Here is a 7,500-nt window from a genome sequence, read left to right on the forward strand (position 1 = left end):
TGCCATGGCTTTGGCACGCTGGGCACCGTCTTGGCCGACCTTGGAGGCACTTGGCCAAGCATTGGAGGCCTTGGCTTGGCCTAGGCTTGGCCAAGTGTGAATGGGCTTGGCCTATTGCGAAGAGTCACGGCAAAGGTTCGACCGAAGCTCGCGGCGCCCCGGACGGAGCCGGGCCGCTCCCGCCTTTGCCGCGGCGCACGGGCGCCGCCGCCGTCCGGCCGTCGCGGCGGCCGCGCACGGCACTTCGGCTTCCTCCGTCGGCCCTCCCGGGACGCGCGACCCGTGCGACCGGGACGCGCATCCCGTGCGACCGGGACGCATGTCCGGGCGGTTCCCGTTTGCAACGCTCCTCGGTACTTTGGAACGCTTGGGGTGGGCTTTGGGCGGATGCCCCGCTGGGGTGGTAGGGAGGGGGGGCTGCTGCCGCCGCGGCGGGCCTTCCGCTCCACTCCGCACAAGCCCGCCGTGGGCACTCGCTGCGGGCGTGCCCGGCACCGTTCGTCCTCGAGGGATTCGGCCCGTCGGCTCGCTCGGATGGGCCACGCGCAGCGGGCCCACGACGGAGCCGGCACGCTCCTTCTGCTGGCGCGGCGCTCGGTCTACGCCTCCGGCCGGCCGTTGCGGCGGCCGTGCACGGCGCTTCGGATCGGTCGGCCCGTCGTCCCGTCCCTGACGAAGTTTTCGCGGCCGCGCGCGCGCGGAGTTGGATCGGCCTTACTTGGTCCGATCCTTCGCCCTCGCATGTTGCGTGGGCTCGGTCCCGTCCCGTTCGGTGAAATCTTTGTCCGCTCTGGTGCGTCCCTGTGGGTTCCTTTGTCGGTTTTGCGGGTTCGGCCGGGCCTTCCGTGCCGGCCCGTCGGCTCGCTCGGATGGGCCCCGCGGAGTTGGCCCACGACGGAGCCGGCACGCTCCTTCCGCTGGTGCGGTGCTCGGTCTATTCCTTCGGTCGGCCCTTGCGGCGGCCGTGCGCGGTGCTTCGGATCGGTCGGCCGGTCTTCCCGTCCCTCATGAAGTGTTCGCGGCCGCGCGCGCGCGGAGTTGGATCGGCCTTACTTGGTCCGATCCTTCGCCCTCGCATGTTCCGTGGGCTCGGTCCCGTCCTGTTCGGTGAAATCTTTGTCCGCTCTGGTGCGTCCCTGTGGGTTCCTTTGTCGGTTTTGCGGGTTCGGCCGGGCCTTCCGCGCCGGCCCGTCGGCTCGCTCGGATGGGCCCCGCGGAGTTGGCCCACGACGGAGCCGGCACGCTCCTTCCGCTGGTGCGGCTCTCGGTCTACGCCTCCAGCCGGCCCTTGTGGCGGCCGTGCGCGGCGCTTCGGTTCGGTCGGCCGGTCTTCCTGTCCCTCACGAAGTGCTCGCGGCCGCGCGCGCGCGGAGTTGGATCGGCCTTACTTGGTCCGATCCGTCGCCATCGCATGTTGCGTGGGCTCGGTCCCGTCTCGGTGAAATCTTGGGCCGCTTTGGTGCGTCCCTGTGGGTTCCTTTGTCGGTTTTGCGGGCTCGGCGCCGGGCCTTCCGCGCCGGTCCGTCGGCTCGCTCGGACGGACCGTGCGCAGGTGGTCCCCGACGGAGCCGGCACGCTCCTTCCGCTGGCGCGGCGCTCGGTCTATGCCTCCGGCCGGCCCTCGCGGCGGCCGTGCGCGGCGCTTCGGTTCGGTCGGCCGGTCGTCCCGTCCCTCACGAAGTTCCTGCGGCCGCGCGTGCGTGGAGCGGGATCGGCCTTACTTGGTCGGATCCGTCGCCCTCGCCTGTTGCGGGGGCTCGGTCCCGTCCCGTTCGGTGAAAGCTTTGCCCGCTCTGGTGCGTCCCCGTGGGTTCCTTTGTCGGTTTTGCGGCCTTGGCGGCGGGCCTTCCGTGTCGGCCCGTCGTGGGCCCGCTGCGCGTCCGTGCGCGGTGCTTCGGATCGGTAGGCCCGTCGTCTGGGTCCCTTACGAAGCTTTGCGCGACCGCTCCTTTGTCGCCGGTCCCCTGTTAGGGCTGACCGAGCCCTCCGTTCGCCCCCTGGCCCGTCGCATGGGCCCCCGGCGCCTCCGCGGCGCCCCACCGAAAACTGTCACGACGCGCATCCAGCGCCGACGAGGTCGCAGGTTACGTGCGGCAGCCGGGGGGCTAGGCCGAGCGGCGGCGGGCCCGCCCACGGACGGGCGCGGGGAGGAGCGCAGCCGGCACGCGGCGCGGAGCGGCGGCGGCATGCCGCCGGGCGGCCGTCGGCTCAACCGTGCCCGAGTCCCGCGGGCACCGCGTCGCCCGGCCGGCGCGAGCGGCGGCGGGCCCGCCCGCGGACGGGCGCGGGGAGGAGCGCAGCCGGCACGCGGCGCGGAGCGGCGGCGGCATGCCGCCGGGCGGCCGACGGCTCAACCATGCCCGAGTCCCGCGGGCACCGCGTCGCCCGGCCGGCGCGAGCGGCGGCGGGCCCGCCCGCGGACGGGCGCGGGGAGGAGCGCAGCCGGCACGCGGCGCGGAGCGGCGGCGGCATGCCGCCGGGCGGCCGACGGCTCAACCATGCCCGAGTCCCGCGGGCACCGCGTCGCCCGGCCGGCGCGAGCGCACGAGGGCGGGAGGCAACCGGGCGGCGCCTGCGGAACCGGATGCGACGGCCGGCGCGGCACGGCCCCGACGGGTCCGCACCGAAGACCAGCGCGGTGCGGATCGACCGCTGATGAGGTCAGAGGTTACGTGCGGCAGCCGGCCGGCTGGCCCGAGCGGCGGCCGGCACGCGACGGGGATCGAGCGGCCCCGACGGCTTGCAGCCGGGCGGCCGACGGCTAGGCCGTACCGGAGTCCCGCGGTCGTTCGGGCGAAGGGGCGCATGCTGCGGGAAAGGCCTGCGGCGGCGAACCGTCCGCCCGGCCGGCCAAGCCTTCCGCGGCGGCGCGCACGTGGCGGCGCGGCCGAGATGACCGAGCGAAGCCCCGGCGATGGGCGGCGCGCACGTGTCCGTGCGGCCGAGATGACCGAGCGAAGCCCGGGCGGCGCCCGCCGTGCGCCCTGCCGGATCGCGCCTTCCGCCGGCGCGCAACGCCGGTCCCGCGTTCCGGCCGCGGGAGAGGCCTGCGTCGGCGAACCGTCCGCCCCGCCGACCGAACCTTCCGCGGCTGCGCGCACGTGTCCGTGCGGCCGAGATGACCGAGCGAAGCCCCGGCGACGGGCGGCGCCCGCCGTGCGCCCCGGCGGATTGCGCGGCCCGCCGGCGCGCAACGCCGGGCCCACGTTCCGGCTGCGGGAAAGGCCTGCGGCGGCGAACCGTCCGCCCCGCCGGCCGAACCTTGCGCGGCGGCGCTTACGTGTCCGTGCGGCAGAGATGACCGAGCAAGCTCCGGCGATGGGCGGCGCCCTCCGTGCGCCCCGCCGGATCGCCTGCGAGCGGCGAGCGTCCGGGCGGGCCCCTTTCGCAACTTCCCTCGGTACTCTAAACACCCCTTGCCTCTCGGTCTTCCCCCCGACCCTCTCGGTATTTGCTCGGATATGTGCATGCATCGTCCCTCGTCGCCTTCGGTTATCCTCCCCGGGGTGGGCTTTGCGCCGACGCGCCAACGGGGTGGTAGGGGGGCTGCAGCCGCGGCCGCCGCGTTTCGCCATCCGCGCGTGCGCCACCGGATCCGAGTGGAGGTCGCGGGCGACTCGTCGATGCTTGTACTAGGGGCGCATGCCGGCAGCCCCCCGCGGGGTGCGGGACCCCCGATCGGCGTGCGAGGGACGGGCGTCCGGGCGGGCCCCGTTTCCAACTTCCCTCGGAACATTAAAACCCCCCGACCCCCTCGGTCTTCGCTCCGGCCCTATCGCTATTGCTCGGATATGTGCATCCACCGTCCCTCGTTGCCTTCGGTTATCTACCCCAGGGTGGGCCTTGCGCCGATGCCCCGATGGGGTGGCAGGGGTGGGGCTGCCGCGGCCGGCGCGTTTCGGCATCCGCGCTTGGGGGCTCGGACCCGAGTGGAGGTCGCGGGCGGCTCGTCGATGCCTGCACCGGGAGCGCATGCCGGCAGCCCCCCGCGGGGCGCCGGACCCCCGATCGGCGTGCGATGGACGGGGGGAGGGGCGGGCCCGGTTTGCAAATTCCCTCGGTACTTTAAAATCTCACGGCCCTGTCGGTGCTCCCTCCGGCCCTATCGCCACTGCTCGGATATGTGCATCCACCGTCCCTCGTTGCCTTCGGTTATCTACCCCGCGGTGGGCTTTGCGCCGATGCCCCGATGGGGTGGCAGGGGGGCACGCTCTAGGCCGTGCCACGGGGCGCGGGCGCCGGCGCCGTACGTCCCTCGCGGCGGCCGTGAGCGGCACCTCGGCTTGCTCGGTCTGTCCTCCCGGGACGCGCGACCCGTGCGACCGGGACGCGCATCCCGTGCGACCGGGACGCGTGTCCGGGCCGTTCCCGTTTGCAACGCTCCTCGGTACTTTGGAACGCTTGGGGTGGGCTTTGGGCGGATGCCCCGCCGGGGTGGTAGGGAGGGGGGGCGGCTGCTGCCGCGGCGGGACTTCCGCTCCACTCCGCACAAGTCCGTCGCCTCGCGGCGGGCGCGCCCGGCACCGTTCGTCCCCGAGGGAGCCGGCACGCGCCCGCCGAGGCCCCGGCGCATGGGCGCCGCCGCCGGCCGTCCGCGCGGCGGCCGTGCGCCGGCTTCCTCCGTCGGCCCTCCCGGGATGCGCGACCCGTGCGACCGGGACGCGCATCCCGTGAGACCGGGACGCGTGTCCGGGCCGTTCCCGTTTGCAACGCTCCTCGGTACTTTGGAACGCTTGGGGTGGGCCTTGGGCGGATGCCCCGCCGGGGTGGTAGGGAGGGGGGGCTGCTGCTGCCGCGGCGGGACTTCCGCTCCACTCCGCACAAGTCCGTCGCCTCGCGGCGGGCGCGCCCGGCACCGTTCGTCCCCGAGGGAGCCGGCACGCGCCCGCCGAGGCCCCGGCGCATGGGCGCCGCCGCCGGCCGTCCGCGCGGCGGCCGTGCGCCGGCTTCCTCCGTCGGCCCTCCCGGGATGCGCGACCCGTGCGACCGGGACGCGCATCCCGTGAGACCGGGACGCGTGTCCGGGCCGTTCCCGTTTGCAACGCTCCTCGGTACTTTGGAACGCTTGGGGTGGGCCTTGGGCGGATGCCCCGCCGGGGTGGTAGGGAGGGGGGGCTGCTGCTGCCGCGGCGGGACTTCCGCTCCACTCCGCACAAGTCCGTCGCCTCGCGGCGGGCGGGCCCGGCACCGTTCGTCCCCGAGGGAGCCGGCCCGCGCCCGCCGAGGCCCCGGCGCATGGGCGCCCCCGCCGGCCGTCCGCGCGGCGGCCGTGCGCCGGCTTCCTCCGTCGGCCCTCCCGGGACGCGCGACCCGTGCGACCGGGACGCGCATCCCGTGCGACCGGGACGCGTGTCCGGGCGGTTCCCGTTTGCAACGCTCCTCGGTACTTTGGAACGCTTGGGGTGGGCTTTGGGCGGATGCCCCGTCGGGGTGGTAGGGAGGGGGGGCTGGCGCCGCCGCGGCGGGCCTTCCGCCCCCCTCCGCACAAGTCCGTTGCCTCGCGGCGGTCGTGCCCGGCACCGTTCGTCCCCGACGGAGCCGTCGCGCGCCCGACGACTTTCCGGCGCACGGGCGCCGCCGCCGGCCGTCCGTGCGCGGCGGCCGTGCGCCACTTCGGCTTCGTCCGTCGGCCCTCCCGGGACGCGCGACCCGTGCGACCGGGACGCGCATCCCGTGCGACCGGGTCGCGTGTCCGGGCCGTTCCCGTTTGCAACGCTCCTCGGTACTTTGGAACGCTTGGGGTGGGCTTTGGGCGGATGCCCCGCCGGGGTGGGAGGGAGGGGGGGTCTGCTGCCGCCGCGGCGGGCCTTCCGCTCCACTCCGCACAGGACTGTTGCCTCGCGGCGGACTTGCCCGGCACATTTCGTCCCCGACGGAGCCGGCACGCGCCTGCCGACTTCCCGGCGCACGGGCGCTGCCTTCGGCCGTCCGCGCGGCGGCCGTGCGCCGGCTTCCTCCGTCGGCCCTCCCGGGATGCGCGACCCGTGCGACCGGGACGCGCATCCCGTGCGACCGGGACGCGCATCCCGTGAGATCGGGACGCGTGTCCGGGCCGTTCCCGTTTGCAACGCTCCTCGGTACTTTGGAACGCTTGGGGTGGGCCTTGGGCGGATGCCCCGCCGGGGTGGTAGGGAGGGGGGGCTGCTGCTGCCGCGGCGGGACTTCCGCTCCACTCCGCACAAGTCCGTCGCCTCGCGGCGGGCGCGCCCGGCACCGTTCGTCCCCGAGGGAGCCGGCACGCGCCCGCCGAGGCCCCGGCGCATGGGCGCCGCCGCCGGCCGTCCGCGCGGCGGCCGTGCGCCGGCTTCCTCCGTCGGTCCTCCCGGGATGCGCGACCCGTGCGACCGGGACGCGCATCCCGTGAGACCGGGATGCGTGTCCGGGCCGTTCCCGTTTGCAACGCTCCTCGGTACTTTGGAACGCTTGGGGTGGGCCTTGGGCGGATGCCCCGCCGGGGTGGTAGGGAGGGGGGGCTGCTGCTGCCGCGGCGGGACTTCCGCTCCACTCCGCACAAGTCCGTCGCCTCGCGGCGGGCGGGCCCGGCACCGTTCGTCCCCGAGGGAGCCGGCCCGCGCCCGCCGAGGCCCCGGCGCATGGGCGCCCCCGCCGGCCGTCCGCGCGGCGGCCGTGCGCCGGCTTCCTCCGTCGGCCCTCCCGGGACGCGCGACCCGTGCGACCGGGACGCGCATCCCGTGCGACCGGGACGCGTGTCCGGGCGGTTCCCGTTTGCAACGCTCCTCGGTACTTTGGAACGCTTGGGGTGGGCTTTGGGCGGATGCCCCGTCGGGGTGGTAGGGAGGGGGGGCTGGCGCCGCCGCGGCGGGCCTTCCGCCCCCCTCCGCACAAGTCCGTTGCCTCGCGGCGGTCGTGCCCGGCACCGTTCGTCCCCGACGGAGCCGTCGCTCGCCCGACGACTTTCCGGCGCACGGGCGCCGCCGCCGGCCGTCCGTGCGCGGCGGCCGTGCGCCACTTCGGCTTCGTCCGTCGGCCCTCCCGGGACGCGCGACCCGTGCGACCGGGACGCGCATCCCGTGCGACCGGGTCGCGTGTCCGGGCCGTTCCCGTTTGCAACGCTCCTCGGTACTTTGGAACGCTTGGGGTGGGCTTTGGGCGGATGCCCCGCCGGGGTGGTAGGGAGGGGGGGTCTGCTGCCGCCGCGGCGGGCCTTCCGCTCCACTCCGCACAGGACCGTTGCCTCGCGGCGGACTTGCCCGGCACATTTCGTCCCCGACGGAGCCGGCACGCGCCTGCCGACTTCCCGGCGCACGGGCGCTGCCTTCGGCCGTCCGTGCCCGGCGGCCGTGCGCCACTTCGGCTCCCTCCATCGGCCCTCCCGGGAAGCGCGTCCCGGACGTTCCGGATGCGCACCCCGTGCGACCGGGACTCGCGTCCGGGCCGTTTCCGTGTGCAATGCTCCTCGATTCGCTGGAGCCCTTGGGGTGGGCCTTCGGAGGATGCCCCGCTGGGGAGGTAAGGGGGTGTGTCCTGCCTGGGCGGGCC

Source organism: Phoenix dactylifera, chromosome 10, assembly GCF_051530095.1.
Source record: "Phoenix dactylifera cultivar Ajwa chromosome 10, Ajwa_hap1_PhDact_Kaust_v1.1, whole genome shotgun sequence".
Lineage (NCBI taxonomy): Eukaryota > Viridiplantae > Streptophyta > Magnoliopsida > Arecales > Arecaceae > Phoenix > Phoenix dactylifera.